Consider the following 18,274-nt stretch of genomic DNA (forward strand, 5'->3'; position numbering starts at 1 on the left):
AAAGCTGTTAAACTTTTTAAAAGGATTTTGAAGTATTATTCAGATATCTTTTTGCTCAGAGACCCCGAGACACACGGATCCAGCCCTAGACCGATCACTCTTTCCCATGAGATCCTGATGGGAGAGAAATGGACTGAAAAATGAAAGGAAATTAGGGGGTGTTTTCTACTCAGCAGAATAATCCCAGACGCAGACTCCCAGGCCCACTAGAACTAGAACTGCTGGGGTAGGACCTGCCCACAAGCATCTTTTTAGCCTTCTCTGGTGATACTGATTCACAGCCTTCATAGAAAACTGCTCTAGGTTAGAGCATGAGGACCTATTGAGGAATTTCAGCTTGGTGACTGACACCATCAGATTTAAACTCGAATGACTCTGATAGCCATATGGAGAGAATTGGAGGTGAGGAGAACGAGGGGCTGCAGGTGTCCTTAAGTAGGGAGAGGCAGGCAAGCCACCTGGGAAGATGTCAAATGCACACATCCTCGGGTTCTGTCTGCCCTTGGAGATTCTGCCTCCAGGTGTCTGGAGTGTGGACTAGAACATCGGTGCTTTTGAAAAGCTTCACCAATGATTCAGAGGCTTAACTGCCATTGAGACCCACGACTCTGGAAAGTGCTTTACAAACCACAGGAGGAATAAGCAGTCATGTGCTCTGTTATGTGAAAGCCTCTATCTCACAGCAATAAAGGACACTCAGGATGATTGCGTGTGAGTGCGAGGGAGGCCGGGCTCGGTGTGCAAGTGTGTGTGGCCAAGGAGGCCTCTTCCCATAGTGCTATTTGGTTGTGCATCCTGTCTGCTGAGACTGTAACCTCAATATGCACCATGTATTTTTCAGATCATCGTGTTCCCTATTTTGGAGGAACTTGCTGCTTCCAGCCCCTCTTTGCAGGGTAAATTGAAATTGCTAAAAGTTGCATTTAGAGTAGAATGCATTTAGAGTAGATTTGAACACCTGCTGTGGCATGTGGAGCTGCCCCTTTGCTACCTGACTTATCTTCTCTCAAGAGTCTCACAACTCTTCCAAGGCCTGTCTGAATTGTCTATTTCTAGGTAATGTGATCAAGCTGGAGAAACAGAAGTCAGATCTGGGGAGGCAGCTAAAGACTCTGACTGAGCAGATACAGGGGAGATGTGGCAGGAGCCTTCACCACCATCTTCCTATAAATTACCCCTCCAAGGTCTGGATCACTCTCTCTATCCTGCTTTATCTTGGAACATTTTCATGACATGGGCCCTGAAACTGTAAGTTCTTGCCAGCAGGAAGTAAAATCAAGCAGTCATTTGTTGTCAGGATGGAGAGCTCTCATAACCTGAAGGTGTAATTTCCACCAGTGCCTTTTCCTAGCAGCAAGACACCGTGAAAGCAGGGCCTCACTAAGCACTGCTGGCTGTTCTTTCTTGGTGACTGATACAGGGGCTCTGGAGTCTCTGCCCAGGCACCAGCCCTGGCAGGCATCTGACACAGGGTTGGGCTCTGGCATTTTCAGAAGAAGACCATGGAATGGAGGTGGTTCCAGCCGGATCTGCAGACTGCGGTGGCAGTGGCCAACAATGTCAGGTGAGAAGCCCAGCAGGAGCTGAGCACTGTGAAGAGGAAACTGCTGAACTGCTGGAGGAGGAGAAGGAGGAGGAGAATGCCTGGCTGCAGAAGGAGCTGGGGGATGTGCAGGGCTGCAGCAGGGTGGTTTCCAGCAGAGCTGCCCCTCCGTGAGTCTAGTGGGCACCCAGGCCATGCTTGCTTTTCACTTAATTACTGTGCATGGGGCTCCCTGGTAGGGATGAGACGCTTCATGTCTCTCTGTGCAAGGCTCTGCTGTTTCTTTTCTGGGATCAGTCTGCATTACCAGTGCTACCGCATCACTAGGAACATTCCATCCAGTGCCCAGTTTCTGCCATGCTTAGCAGCATAAGGGGCTGCTAAGCTTCTCACTTACATATGAAGGGCAAGTTCTAGCCAAGTATCCTGCTAGGCTTAAAGAATAGAAGTCCTGTCTAGGATGCTCCTTGAATCTTAGTATTTATTAGTGCAGGGAGTGCACACTGATAAATACGAGCCCACCACCTTGCACAGGTCACTCCCATGCAGTGGGAGAAGCTGGAATCACTCCTGAGGGGAGGAGCCACCAAATAAGGACACATTCCTCCCGGCCCAGGGATGTGCCTACTTATTTGACAACACCCATGGGCTACTTCAAAAGGCCTTGACATAACTCACTTTATTTTAAAAAGAGTGGAAAACATGCATTTGGCTGATGTATGACATTCCCCTCTGCTCTGGACGGGAAGAAACACATAGCCTATCAGCCCAGAGAGCTCTGCTAATAGTGACATTTAAGAGTATTTGGGACTACAGTTGCACCAGACAAGATCATTACTTTATAGCCGGACCTCTACCCTCTGGCCACCGAAGGATGTGGATTTTAGGAAAACTAGATTTTGCAGTGTTCCCTGTTGAAACAGCAGTGAGGCCATTCAGGGTGGCCTCTGTGTCTGCTGTTGTTTGTTTGCCTCTGTCTTGCTTCCCTATTGTCTGTCATTGGAAGAAGATCCCAGTCAGAACTTGTGTTGCTTCTCATGGACGCTATTTTAATGATAAATGGTAAAAGGTAAGTCCTAAGTTTCCATGGTAGCCCTGAATAACCAGGTTCTTGTATGAGCTGCTGCATTTCTTATGTATACTGTGAGACACGGGCCATACCATGCAGTGTGAACCCTGGTATTCTAGGAAATCTCCGCATGCATCCTGGCAGTTTAGGACTCCCTGTGCTGCATCCTGCATCTTCAATCTTAACGTCATTGTTTTTTTAAACACAGAATTTTCTTTTTTGATTTTCCAGTGTTTTGCAACATTACTTTCTCAATATAGCAGTTTAATCCCTTACCCCAAAACATTTCAAATTTTGGAACTGACACCAATGAGAACATGTCATGGTACTGAAATCAGGCATCATGATGATTTTGCCTGCCATTGTGTTTGGCAGGAAGTCAGACAAGTGCCAGTGATGGTTTCTTGTCTGATTTTGCACTTCTCTGGCAAGCTGTCACCTCTGAAGAGTTGACTACTGGGCAATTACTCGCTCATGGCTCGGTCACTTCTGGAACCTACCCCATGAGCAAGAACTAAAACCAACTCACACCCTCCAAGCTCCCGAAGCCAGCCAGTGTTTCCATCTTGGCTGAATGAGTTCTTGATTGAAACTCAATTTGACTTTGGCAGTCATCTAATGAGAACTCAAAAGTCATCCTTGGTTCAGCCACAGCAAAAGAACTTGCAGAACATTCTCTGATGAGATCTTCAAGTACAACTGAGAGAAGGTGAGAACACCCAAAAAGCACCTGGATCCTGACACGGGATTACCTGGTTCTTAAACTGTTTGCCCCCATGGGCACTCGCGGGGATGGTTGCAGCCATGCTGATAGGCATGAGATGAAGCACCCAGGCAGGAATGCAAATCAGCATTTATTGCCGGAACTCAGTGACTACACAGTGGGATATTATCTAACTCATCAATGATCTTCAGCCCTGTTACACTTTCAAAAATATTTTTATTTCAGAGTTAGAATAACTGATGTTAAGGTATATGGGGAAGGAAGGTGGTAGCCTCGTCTTTGCAGCCAACCAGCAGTATCTCATTCTCAGCCTCATCTTTGCAGCCAACTAGCAACATCTCATTCCCAGCCCCGTCTCCTGCCTCTGTTAAAAGAGGTGGGAAAAGTGAGTAGTTTTCAAGGTCCGTTTAAGCTCTGCTATTCTCTGGACTGGTTGTTCAGCTGACCTTTCCCTGGTGGGAGAGTCAGAAATTCCTGTGCCAGCCTTAGCATCTTTCTGATGCAATCCTTTGAACCTCTTTGACACAGTGGTTTCCCCATTGTTGATGAGCAGTGCATGACACAAGGCTTCTGTAACAGCAGCGGGGAAAGACCTCTGCATTTACTGTGTTTGTTTATTTCTCTTGTTCTGAAACAGTAAATGCTGTTATTTCAGGGTGACTTACCTAATTCTTACAGTGTTTATATAACACCAGTAAACATCCATGGAAAACATCTTTAAAAGAGATCATTAAACACACTTAACATCTGTGCCTAATTAATGCTATTGGTATCTAAATAGAATGTCTGTGATTCGAATGTGTTTTGCCTGCACCACCAGTTCTTGGGTTGTCCCCTCTCGGAGGTGAGCAGTGTGGCAGCACAGCATGTGCAGACTCCGCTGGAATTGGCTTAACTCCGTGTGTGCACATCAGTGTCAGCCCGAGCGTCACTGCATGTGCCCGCACTGCCCTCTGTGTTGCTCTGATGGCTCTAATGGGTCACAGCCGCTCAGCACATGTTCTCCAGCTGCTGCGGAGAGGGGAAGGGCAGAAGTTGGAGGTATAGATTCTTGGGTCCCTAAGGTCCCTTTTCAAGCTCTCTTGCTGCAGATGCTCTGGTACCGAGCCCCTGTCCCAGGTAGAGGGGGCCCATTCCGCTAAGGATTCCTAAACAGTTTCTGAACAGACTTCACCTTAGCACCCATGATGAACAGGGGCTTCTGGCATTTAATTTGGCCCTTAATGTAGAACCTGGTCCTCTCATATCCTCTTACTGTAGCCAGCCTTATCTGTTGACTCACATAGTACTTTTTTTTTATAGTTTACATTTATGACATAGATACACAGTCTATAATTCTAAATAGCTGTGTCTGCCTCCCTATTCCCTAATCCGCATCTTTACAGATTTGAACGGTGTGGACATAAGCTTCTCTTAGGCCTTTAGGATTTTTAGGTTGAAATTATGAAAGAAAAAAAGTTTTTTGGCCTTGACAGTAAAGGGAAGCACAAGCCTCTCTGTAAATTCTGGAGGGGCCTGTGGTGTTCATCATGGGCATCTCTGCTTCACCGCACAGTTCTTTGTTGGAGAAGTTCTGGTGGAGGAGCCTAGTACAGGCATTTGTAGTCTGACATTTTTTTATGTCCGAAAACCTTTGGCTTCCAAAAAATTGGAGCAGTAGGAATTAAAACCCATTGGCCTATCCTGGACATTAGCTTGTCCCTGTAGGACAGTGTAAGCTGGAAATTCTTGCGTTTGTGAACTAAGACCGTGTTGCCTTAGGGTAACTCCTTTACAGCCTCTCCCTCCCCATTTCTATTTTCACCTCTCCGTGGGCTCTGTCAGCTGGCAGAGCATTTGGTGGAAGAAAGTCAGCCCAGCTCTTCCCATGATTGGGAGCCGCAGCCATCTCTGTATGAAAGGGGGAATGTGTAGAAGAGAAATTACCTCTTTATAAAGAGCCCAGGTGTCTCCTTGTGACATTCACTGTTTCTCGGAATCATTGCCTTTGAGTCTGCTTTTTGTCCACATTTTGGAATCAGCTCACTGCATGATCAAAGATGATCCTTCACTCTTTTTTCTTTTTCTCAGAAGCTTCAGCAGTCTTTTATTTGGAGAATAAAATGAAGTTGTACTGAAAAAAGAAAGTACAGGTCTCATGAAGAAGAGTTATTTGCAGCTGGAATGTTGAGAGGGCACAGTGGCAGAGCAGATCTGAGTAATGCTTATTCCGCAGAAGTCAGAAAGTTTGGCTTCCTTCTGTGGGGTCTTGATTGTGCCTCTTCACACAGGGTCTGACTTCATTACCTCATCTGAAACTAAGTACCACTAAGCTTTGGTTTGATTTCCAGAATCTTGCTGGGCTAAACACAAGTAGATGTTTCGTTCATTGTTGGGAATAGGCCCCCAAAATCTGGCCATAAACTGGCCCCCAAACTGGCCATAAACAAAATCTCTGCAGCACTGTGACATGTTTGTGACGGCCATGACGCCCACGCTGAAGGTTGTGGGTTAACGGAATGAGGACAAGGAACACCTGGCCCACCCAGGGCAGAAAACCGCTTAAAGGCGTTCTTAAACCACAAACAATAGCATGAGCGATCTGTTTAAGGAGAGCATGCTCCTGCTGCTGATAACTAGCCAGAGCCCATCCCTTTATTTCGGCACATCCCTTTGTTTCCTGTAAGGAATAGTCTTAGTTAATCTATAATCTATAGAAACAATGCTTATCGCTGGCTTGCTTTCAGTAAATATGTGGGTAAATCTCTGTTTGAGGCTCTCAGCTCTGAAGGCTTGAGACCCCTGATTTCCCACTCCACACCTCTATGTTGCTGTGTGTGTGTCTTTAATTCCTCTAGGGCCACTGGGTTAGGGTCTCCCGACCAAGCTGGTCTCAGCAGTTGATCATAAAGGATGCTGTTAAGCCAGATAGGTAAGCATGGTGACAGTGGCAATAGAAATCTAATGGAAAACGGTTGAATGACAACTACACCAAAAGCCTCATGGATGAAACTCAGCCTGGAAACTTAGTGTTCAACTCAGAGCGATCCACAATTTTATGTGGATTTTAAACTTCCAGAAATGTGATTTTAAACGTCCAGAAATACCTGTGTTTGTGAAGATCCAAATCCATTTCAGCAACCTCCATCAGGCAGAAACCTCCTGCAGTTCTCAGCATGGAGCTATTAGCTATCCAAAGGAAAGCTAGTATCTGTTTTATCCAAAGGATGAGACAAGGCAAGAGTTACTGTCTAATAAAAGGAAAATTAGGAACAGGAATGCTCTTTAAACTCAGGAAGATGTTTTAGGGTGTCAAACCAGACAGCACAGAATCACTAGAAACATTAGCTTGGTGTGAGAAAGAAGAGACATTGATATCTTCTGTGTAAAAATAAATACTTGCGAGTAGGACTGCAGATTCTGGGAGCTCTTTATCTCGTATTCAGAGTTGTTGGGATGATTTAAAACTCATTTGCTGGATGTTTTTAAATATAAAGAGTAAGAAAACTGCAACCTCAACTTAAAAGGCACCACTGTATTTGCAGCCCACATTTTGTCCTATCCTTACTCCAGGTACTGCTGAGTATTTTTATCTGTAAGCATTTGTAAAATGCTAAATAATGTTGTTATACAGAAGCTCGTCTGCTGCTTAAGGTTTTTTTTTTTTTTTTTTTTTTTTTTTTTTTTGAGACGGAGTCTCGCTCTGTTGCCCAGGCTGGAGTGCAGTGGCACAGTCTCAGCTCACTAACCTCCATCTCCCGGGTTCACGCCATTCTCTTGCCTCAGCCTCCTGAGTAGCTGGGACTACAGGTGCCCGCCACCACACCCAGCTAATTTTTTATATTTTTAGTAGAGACGGAGTTTCACCGTGTTGGTCAGGATGGTCTGGATCTCCTGACCTTGTGATCTGTCTACCTCAGCCTCCCAGAGTGCTGGGATTACAGGCGTGAGCCACCGCGCCCGGCCTGCTGCTTGAGTTTTAATCACCAGCTATGTTTCTGCAGGGCCTTTATGTCATTTTGTTCTACATTTTTTCATGAATATAGTTTCAGAACTTCAAAGCCTCCTCAAATAATAGAATTTGAAGGAGAAACAAGCTGGACTTTAAATATAAGTTGTAAATAGAAGGTTGAGCTGGGATATGAATGATTTTATTATTAGAACAAGAGGACGTGGAGCAAAAACACTAGTTTTGCATAAATTAATTTTTAAGCAAAACTGTAGAATCTCAGAAAATATAGTATGGACTTTTTAGTCTAGATGTGTCTTGTTGAAATTTAAAAATGAATAGATTGGTGAATTAATGTATTGGATTTTCTCCTAATTATGAAGTAATATTTAGGTATACTGGTAGCAAAATGGAGATGTGTCAAGAAAAATACTAATCTTTCTCCTCCTTCAGTACTCACCCTGCAAGGTAATCACTGGTAACAGTGTGTATATTTTTTATTAATCATAAAATATATAGGCTTCATTTATATGTGTTTAAATATAAACAGGACTATGTTCTACACAGTATGCTGCACCTTCACTTTTTATTTCATGTAACATGGGCATCCTTCCAGGTCAATACATACAAAGAGAACTCATTTTAAGAGCTGCATGGCCTTCCACAGGAGGGACGTGCCCTGGAATATTCAAATATTGTCTTACTAATGCCAGCAAGGTTATAGTTTTCTTTGTTATGAATAATGCTATAATACGAGTCCTTATTCATATAGTCCTATATAGTTGTGATTTTATTTTTATAGGATGAATTTCTAAAACTATGACTGCCGCTCTAGAGAATATACACATTTTTATCTTAATAGATGTCTCCAGGTTACTCACTTGACTGCTGTGACATTTCACTTTCTTTTTTTGGTTTGTTTTTTTGAGACGGAGTCTCGCTCTGTCACCCAGGCTGGAGTGCAGTGGCACGATCTTGGCTCACTGCAAGCTCCACCTCCTGGGTCCACACCATTCTCCTGCCTCAGCCTCCCGAGTAGCTGGAACTACAGGCGCCCGCCACCACGCCCGGCTAATTTTTTGTATTTTTTAGTAGAGACGGGGTTTCACCGTATTAGCCAGGATGGTCTCGATCTCCTGACCTCGTGATCGGCCTGCCTTGTCCTCCCAAAGTGCTGGGATTACAGGCGTGAGCCACCGCACCTGGCCGACATTTCACTCTTGATGAACGTGCCCATCTCTGCATAGTCTGAGCAGCCACAGAAAGTGTTGATCTTATTTTTGCCAATAGGATAAGTGAAAAATACTATCTTATTAGATTTTAATTTGTATTTCTCTGAGCGTATTTTTATGTGTACTAACCAATTGCACTTTCTCTTCTAGAGTTGCTAGTTTAGCACTTTTGCCTATTTTTTCACTGAGCTGATTGTTTCTTTCTCATCAGTTTGTAAGTCAGTATTTTATTAGGGATGTCGGGGTTTTTTTGTTTCGTTTTGTTTTGGGGGGGTTGTTTTTTGTTGTTGTTGTTTTGAGACAGGGTCTTGCTTTGTCACCCAGGCTGGAGTGCACTGGCACGATCACAGCTCACTGAAGCCTTGACCTCCCAGGCGCAAATGATCCTCCTACTCAAGCCTCCCAAATAGCGGGGACTACAGGCGAACACCACCATGCCTTCCTAATTCGAATTTTTGTCCAGATGGGGTGTCACTTTATTGCCGAGGCTGGTCTTCAGCTCCGGGGCTTGAGTGATCCTCCCACCTTAGTCTCCCAAATCACTGGAATTATAATTGTGAATCACTGTGCTTGCCCAAAGATGTGTTTTTATCCCCAGTGCACTACAGGCCTTTGGCTTTAACATCCGTATCATAGAAAAGTTTATATTTTTATATAATGTTAACTGTTAGTGTTTTGTTATTTCTTTTTGTTTGTTTGAAGGTTTTCCCTCTCCAATCTTATTTGTTACAAATAAACTATTAAGTTTCATTCTCTGTTTTATGCACGTGCACACACAGACACACACAGATACATACACACACACACACACACACACACACACACACACGCAGGCGTTTGATCCACCTTTCTTTATTTAATCTGATGTGAGCTGTGCATCTTTCTCTCCCGGTTAGATAGCTGGTCATGCCAGCACTATTACCAGAACCATCCTTTGTCCACTGAATTGAAATCTCACCTTTACATGATTCATTTCGTCTGCATTCGGAGAGAACTGCCCTAAGTATGCCCCCATTTCTTTTTCTTTTGAGTTAGATCTGCTTTAAAATATTAATGAGTTATTAGATTGCTTATATTATTTTTAACTCACCTTTCATTTTAAATTGTCATCTTTAATTTATGTCTTCTTATTTTATTGAATTTTAAGGTAGATACTATCAGTGTCAAATTGTTTCTGGTCATGAATTTACAAACGTTGGTCCTCTCTTGAGTGCAGTTTCCCCTTCACTTTGTATTATGAAATATTGGCATCGGCTGGGCATCATGGCTCATGCCTGTAATCCCAGCACTCTGGGAGGCCTAGGTGGGTGAATCACCTGAGGTCAGGAGTTCAAGACCAGCCTGGCCAAAATGGTGAAACCCCGTCTCTACTTAAAAAAATACAAAAAATACCTGGGCGTAGTGGCACGTGCCTGTAATCCCAGCTACTTGGGAGGCTGAGGCTGGAGAATCTCTTGAACCCAGGTGGAGGTTGCAGTGAGCTGAGATTGTGCCACTGCACTCCAGCCTGGGCGACAGAGTTAGACTGTATCACACACACACACACAAAATAATAATAAAAATTTAAAAAAGAAATATTTGCATCAAGCAGGGCATTATTTTGTTCATCACCTTCTCTTGCTGAAGCAGATCCAGGTGTGGCAGGGCCTGACGTTTGGCCCAGGTCAGTGTCTGGATCCTGCTCAGTTCCACTGCCTTTACCTGACAGTGCTTAGGATCTTCTTATGACTGAAACGTGTTGGAAGGTTCTTGAAGGTGCATATATATTACATATTGAAAGGTACAGACGCTCAGGTAGAGTAGAAAAGGGTGAGTGCCTAACGGGGAAATTCACCTGTGCCCAGTTTGTTCTCTGCTTGGTGAGCCTGGAATACAGAGCCAACTCTCTGGGTCTACATTTGCATGCCCCTCGTCCATTTTAGATGCACACCATGGCTTTTCCTGCCCTGTCCCTTGTCACTACTGTCCTTTGTGTCTGGGGTAAACCAACCTTGGCCTCCTCAGATGTAAATTCCTCTTGTTCCTGATCCTTTGCCAGAACGCCCTGCATCTCTCTGGGCTTCTTGTGCTCCTCACCAGCCCTGGCCTTCTAGGGTGGGGGACATTAGTGGAGGGTTTCCCTTATCTCCATTTTCTTTGGAAGGGATTTGGGGGAAAGCTCTTGGTATTTTATTTTAATTTCCCCCCCACCACATACTCTCTATTAGCAGAAATTCTTCAAAATGTAGGCTTGTAGATGATACCTGACTACAAGATTTTTACTGTTTCTTTGATTCTTTTTGTTCAGATTTGTAGATGAAGATGCTTATGTTCAAATTGCCATCTTATCCTGTTTGATTTTATTGTTGAATATGCTTATATTGAAATTTGAAAGTGAAATTCAGAAGATACTGTTTTGACATCTGGAGAGAGAGTACTTCATAATTTCTGTCTCACAATAGAGGGACAAACTTCTCTTAGATTCGTTTTGTGTAAAACAATAATAAGTATTTAGAGAAAATTACGCTCCAGGCAAGGGCATAGAATGAGCAAAGGCACAGAGGCAGGACATAAAAGAAAAAAAACTTCAGGTGGCTGGGTGTATAGTCCAAAAACTAGACAGGTAGAGGGGACTCATGGGAGATCAATCGAAAGGCCTGGGGCTGGGCTTCATCCAGGTGTTCAGGAAAGATCCCAGCAGGCATGAGCATGTGGTTGGCACAACCTGCCCTCTTCACAAATATTAATCTGCCAGTTGTGAAGGTAGCAGTGGTGCCATGCAACGCTTCCCAAATGGAGTTACCCTTGAATACTTAAAAAATCATCATGGGCTGGGCATGGTGGCTCACGCCTGTAATCCCAGCATTTTGGGAGGCCAAGGTGGATGAATCACTTAATGTGATGAGTTCAAGACCAGCCTGGCCAACATGGCAAAACCCTGTTTCTACTAAACATTAAAAAAAAAAATCTTGTATAGGAGCTCACCTGTGCCTGGATCAGAATAAACAACATAAAGTGGTGTCTTGAGGAAGTAAAAGCTATAGACAATCACTGACAGTTGAAGACTCTGTTCTCTAATATAACAAAGAAAGCAACAAATTAGAGAGGTTAAATAAAAGTTTTAAAGGGAAATAATTACAGACATATATGTATGTGGTCTTAAATGACAAGGTAAGACGTAGAAGGCAGACCAACATTCGGTGAGGAGGGCCGTGCACCTTGTTGTGCTCTGTGGAGACGCTGCCTGCTTATAGGGTGCGTGCGTGTCACCTGCTGTGTGTGACACACCATCAGAAAGTCTGGCCTCCAAATGTTATTCACAGGTATGGGTTGCCACCTTGTAAGAACAGATTATTGTACAAAAATAGGAATGTTGAAAGAAATATTGGGAATGTTTTTTCTTAAATATTATTATATTTTAAGAAGAAATACCATCAGCATTATTTTTGGAACCTTGTATACCTCTCATAGAACACTTGTGCACAACAGAAAATTTGAGAAAGGCCTGGCCAGAGCTGGATTTGCATCCCAGATTTACCATTCATGAACCATGTGACCATCATCAAATTTTCCTCTAAAATAAGAGATAATGTGTGGAGGTTTTGTGGAAAATTAAATTAGATAACATTTTTAAGACACATGGTACTGTGCCTGTCATATACAGTGGAGTTATACTGTATTAGTTTGTTCTCACTTTGCTATAAAGAACTACTTTGAGGCTGGGCACAGTGGCTCATGCCTGTAATTCCAGCACTTTGGGAGGCCAAGGCAGGAGAATCACTTGATGTCAGGAATTCAAGACCAGCCTGGCAAACATGACAAAACCCCATCTCTACTAAACATACAAAAATTAGCCAGGCATGATGGCATGCACCTGTAATCCCAGCTACTTGGGAGGCTGAGGCAGGAGAATCGCTGGAATCTGGGAGGCAGAGGTTGCAGTGAGCTGAGATTGCCCCACTGTATTCCAGCCTGGGAGACAGAGCAAGACTTAGTCTCAAAAAAAAAAAAAAAAAAAAAAAAAAAAAAAATTGAATTACCTGAGACTGGGTATTTTATAAAGAAAAAAGGTTTAATTGCCAGGCACAGTGACTCACACTTGTAATTCCAGCACTTTGGGAGGCTGAGGCAGGCAGATCACAAGGTCAAGAGATCAAGATCATCCTGGCTAACACGGTGAAACTCCGTCTCTGCTAAAAATACAAAAATATTGGCCGGGCATGGTGGTGGGTGCCTGTAGTCCCAGCTACTCAGGAGGCTGAGGCAGGAGAATGGCATGAACCTGGGAGGCAGAGCTTACAGTGAGCCGAGATCACTCCATTGCACCCCAGCCTGGGCAACAGAGCCAAGACTCCATCTCAAAAAAAAAAAAAAAGGTTTAATTGACTCACAGTTCTACAGGTCACACAGGAAGCATGGCTGGGGAGGCATCAGGAAACTTACAATCATGGTGGAAGGTGAAGGGGATGCAGGTACATATTCACATGGCTGGCAGGAGAGAGAGTGAATGAAGCAGGAGGTGCTACATACTTTCAAACAACCAGATCCCTTGAGAACTCTTATCGCAAGACAGCACTAGGAGGACGGTTCTAAACCGTTAGAAACTGCCCCCATGAGCCAATCACCTCTCACTGGGCCCCACCTCCAACAATGGGAATTACAATTCAACATGAGATTTGGGTGGGGACACAGAACCAAACCATATTATGTATGTATATTTGTTTCAGTGAAATTTTCTGTTATTAACATAGTTTTATATGCTGGGGACAAACAGAACACATGCTTCATTTTGTTGTGTTAAATGTAGCCCCTAAACACAAAGCAACTATTTCATCAGTGATGTAACTAAAGAAAGAGCCAAACTCAGTGGCTCATGCATGTAATCCCAGCACTTTGGGAAGCTGAGGCAGACGTATCGCTTGAGTCCAGGAGTTCAAGAACATCCCGGGCAACGTGGTGAAAACTCATCTCTTAAAAAAAAAAAGAAAATTAGCCAAGTGTGGTGGTGTACATCTCTAGTCCCAGCTACTCTGGAGGCTGAAGTGGGAGAATCACTTGAGCCTGGGAGATTGAGGCTGCAGTGAGCCGAGGTGTTGCCACTACACTCCAGCCTGAGTGATCCACCTCGGCCTCCCAAAGTGCTGGGATTACAGGTGTGAGCCACCAGGCCTGGACACTAATAGTATTCTTTTTTTATTTTTATTTTTATTTTTTATTTTGAGACAGAGTCTTGCTCAGTCACCCAGGCTGGAGTGGGAGTAATCTCCACTCACTGCAACCTCTGCCTTCCGGGTTCACGTGATTCTCCTGCTTCAGCTTTCCAGGTAGCTGGGATTACAGATGTGTGCCACCACTCACACCGGGCTAATTTTTGTATTTTTAGTAGAGACGGGGCTTTATTCTGTTGGTCAGGCTAGTCTCGAACTCCTAACCTCAAGTGATCCACCCGCCTCGGCCTCCCAAAGTGCTGGGATTACAGACATGAGCCACCATGCCCAGCCACCAATAGCATTCTTAATAACGATTTTCTTTGGTTATTCAGTTCAGGCTTTGTTTTGTGAATGCCTCCTACACACATACACCTACACCTACACCTACACCTACACACACACACACACACACACACACACACACACACACACACACACAAAATTATATAACATGGTGAGTATTTAGTGAGTATTTCTCTAATCTGCTTAAATGATGCAGGGCTTTCTCATACTGACTCGTATTGTTCTAGCCAAGCAGACTGAGCATTTGAAATAACATTTTAGGATGCCCAAAGACAGGGGTACTGGAAATTAATTCTTGTGGCCTTGCTTTTTTCTTATACACTCTGAATGAGTCTATTTATCATTCAATATTTTGAATTGCAGAGAAACTTAGATAACTGAAAGGAATACCTCAGCAGAATGTAGGCTTCTCTATTTTGTTCTCATTAAATTATCAAAGAAGAAAATGAACATGAGTTATTTAAAATGATTGTCCTTGGAGGCCTTTGGGACCAAGTCATTTAAATGGACTGATAAGAAGGTGGCCCATTTTGTGTCTTGATGACCTTCCTGAGAATGGCTGGCACAGACAGAGATTTTTTTCTCCTCAGACCTAACCTGATTTCATTCTGTTTCTGCATATTTGCCAACCTGATTTTATTCTGTGTAACATAAAGGGGAAAATGTGAAAACCAGTTCCTGTCAGTAAACCTTTAAAAATTATTTAAAAACCCAACCCCTTACAATTTGTTAAGTTCCTAATGGTTTCTTCCAATGAAGTTTTCAGTTTACTGATTTTTTTTTCCACTCAGAAGCAGGGGCTGTGAAGTCAAGAGTGTAAGACAGTGTGGGTTAACTGTTTTAAGTTCTGTTTCTGTGAAATGTATTCTATTCATGTTTACAGAGCAACAGAGGAAAGCTTAGAGAATTAAGTACACCATAAATTCAACCACAGAAGCTTATGAGTAGCTAGATTAACTTCAAAACAATCAGTAAATAAATATTTTAAACTTCCACTGACCTTTTTAAAAATCTACTTCCAGATACGTTGTTTGAACTATTCTCATAAATTAGTCATCTTGCAAAACAGCTGTGACAATATGATGTAATGAAGAGAGCAATGATTTAGCAGTCAGAAGGCTGGGAGTCCTTGTCTTGGCTCATTCACAGGGAGATCGCATGACATGCAAAAGTCCCCTAGATAAGGGAGCCATACATGAGAGGATTGAGGATTGGGTCAATGATCTATCATAAAAGACTTTCTATGAGTCTGTGCTTACACTTAGAAACCTCACAAAGAACACACCAGGGAATTTGGGTGAGAGCAGGAGCTTCAGCTCATGCAGAATTGCAGTGTTATTTTAGAGTTGTGTTACGACTCTTAGGCTTAGAAGACAGAATGTCTGAGTCAGGATTCTGTTGTGTATAATGGATTGCACTCTCGTTGGCTTAGACGGAAAAGCGTTAAATGGCTTGCAGAATTGTTGGGAGGGCTGAGCTTCCAGGAGCAGCTCCCAAAGTCTCCACACAGAATTGGACCACCAGGGAACCTGCTCCCTCCACCAGGACAGGAGCCTTAACTTCAGAAAGCTGCCCACCCAGTTGGAAAGCTGCCACCACAGTTACCAGCACCAGAAGCATCTTGTCTCTGCTACAGTCTCTGTGCACATAGTGAACGCCCTGTGCCCTGCCTCTCTCCCCCTGACTCAGGTGCCACTCCGGGTCTCGCTCAAGTCTTTCTGATGATGGAACTTAAATCACGCCCAAAATCCCAGCTGCAGGAGAGCTCTGAGATTTCATCTTTCCAGCCTCTGTGTGCCACGTGGGGTTTGGAGCATTTGCCAACAAGCCAATCCACTGCATTCACCATTGACAATAAGCAAAATGTTTATGATCAGTAACATTTGCATTTTTTCACAATTTGCAGCATACAGACTTCTTAATTAGAGCTAATGTCAAGTCATTCTACATATAAAAATATCATTTTTGACCGTTTGTCAAGAAACAGCTTTTTAAAAAATCAAGAGCAATGCCTACATTATTTCCTGATGCAAAGCTGGTAGAGAAAATAGGATGTTAAATTTAGAATTTCCCTTCCGGCTTTGTTTATTTTCTCCACATCAGCTCTGTTTTCCTCTGTGTCTTTTTCTCCCATGGGGACGTCCTCCACCTTTTCAGTCTGATTTGACCTTTGCCATGCAGACCTGTGGATGAAGAGCCAGAGTCCCCCAAGGTCGATGCTGCTGGCCAGTGGCCTGGTGTGTGTGTTAACAGAACATCTCCAACGCCCTCAGAGCCCATGACCACCATAAGTCACTCATCAAGTCATTTGACTTGGGATGCCCTGGTATTTAATCATTTTTTTCTATAAGCAAAGTTCCACATTCAGACTTTGGCCCGGCATATCAAACGTTTCTTGACTGTACCCTGGCCCCACATTGTTACAACCACAAGGGCACTTTCCAGGTACTACCACATGGAGCTGCTGCAGGCAGGAGCCTGGCCCAGGCTCCGGGGAGGCACTGATGGAGAGCCTGACTCATGAGTAACACAAAAGCAGCCTCTTCCTCTCTACCTCTTCCTCCTCTCCAGTTCCTACCTTGCCTCATTTCTTTTCTGCCTCTCATAGCCATTAAATTCAGGTCACTACTATTTGCCATTTTCTTATTTCATGAGAAATAGCACGGTCAGCCAGAGGCTTCATCTCCAAGGAAACCAGGCGTCACAACTGTGCACCTGACCCTTTTGTAGGCACCCTTGGCCATCCCCATCTTGCAGCCTGCTAGACATTTTTCTACCTGGTCTTGTATGTGAGCACCTGTGTTGATCTGTCACTTCTGATCTTGGTGTGCTCCCAGGATTCCTGGAATTTTCTGATAGACTCACAATACCCCTTTAGTCATGTTTATCTTCATGTATGAGAAAGATGCATAGCTATACTTCATACATATACTGTACACATAAAGATAGCAAATAGAAGAAACAATATGCGTCTGTCCACTGTAACAGTATCTTTCTTCCTGGACTGCAATGAACATGCCATTGTATTGAAAGACTCTAGTAGGCTGGGCGCGGTGGCTCACGCCTGTAATCCCAGCACTTTGGGAGGCCGAGGCGGGCAGATCACGAGGTCAGGAGATTGAGACCATCCTGGCTAACATGGTGAAACCCCGTCTCTGCTAAAAATACAAAAAATTAGCTGGGCATGGCGGTGGGTGCCTGTAGTCCCAGCTGCTCAGGAGGCTGAGGCAGGAGGATGGCATGAACCGGGAGGTGGAACTTGCAGTGAGCCGAGATCGCCCCACTTCACTCCAGCCTGGGCAACAGAGCAACACTCTGTCTCAGAAAAAAAAAAAAAAAAAAAAAAAAGGCTGTAGTAAAAATTAATCCTAGAATGTACCCGGTTATTATCTCTGCTAAAATAGTTTGCAATTAAATTAAATGAAGATTAAACTACACGTATTGAAAGACATGAAAGCCCAGTGAGTGAGTCAGTGAAAATGGGAAATGAATTAACAGTCACAGTTTGTGCAAGAACTTTCCTGTTCCTTCCTCCCCTAGGCACCTCATTATTTAAACATACTCGTTTTACTCGGTTGTCCTACATCTAGGACTGGCCTCCACTCAGCTAACTCCTCCTCCCCTCTCATTTCTCCAATTCAGCTCTAGTCCAGAGGAGAAAAGAATAATAAATATCACACTAAACACCATGGAATACTTCTCAAGTCACCAAAGAGGTAAATCAAAAAGTATTATTTGCTATTTTGAACTGGAACAACATGTAAATGTTCCCATCTCTTTTCTTGGCAGATGGAACTGGACAGAATACTTCTGTCCATAAGGCCCTTAGAAGCCCCCTAAGCGAAATACCAATGAGGACCTCCCCAGCAGCTGCTGTCTCTCCTGCCAGGTAGATGAGCCCCAGGAATAACCACTGCTTATGGTTTGTTGTATATCCCTCTAGATGTTTTTCTTTATACATATGTGTGTGTGTGTCTGTGTCTGTGTGTGTAGAGAGAGGGTGTGTGTTGTGTAAATTGGGTTATACTACACATTAGTCCAACACTTACTCATTTCACTTTATCATTGGAATGTGAGCTCCGTGAGGACCAAGATTTTTGTTTATTTTGCTTGCTAACACATCTTTTGTCGGTAACAGGGAGTGAAACATGGTCACATCATGATAGAAGCTCAACAAATATTTGTTGAATGAATAAAGGAATATGTCTGAGACATCTTTACATTGCAACATTTGGAGAAATGATTCCTTTTTGTAAAGGTTATATAATACACATCAATTTATATAG

At 43.6% G+C, this 18,274-nt stretch overlaps 1 protein-coding gene across 2 annotated transcripts in view; it reads left to right on the forward strand.

Moving 5' to 3' along the window:
* Positions 1–18,274, forward strand: part of LOC129137687 (ribosomal protein S6 kinase beta-1-like) — a 107,454-nt gene that overhangs the window by 17,144 nt on the left and 72,036 nt on the right. For both annotated transcript variants that reach the window (XM_063798893.1, XM_063798890.1), the window contains exons 2-3: positions 17,631–17,704; positions 17,778–17,877. The gene's annotated coding sequence lies outside the window, so the exon portion shown is untranslated. The remainder of the gene's footprint in view (positions 1–17,630; positions 17,705–17,777; positions 17,878–18,274) is intronic.

Source organism: Pan troglodytes, chromosome 19 (genome assembly GCF_028858775.2).
Source record: "Pan troglodytes isolate AG18354 chromosome 19, NHGRI_mPanTro3-v2.0_pri, whole genome shotgun sequence".
NCBI lineage: Eukaryota > Metazoa > Chordata > Mammalia > Primates > Hominidae > Pan > Pan troglodytes.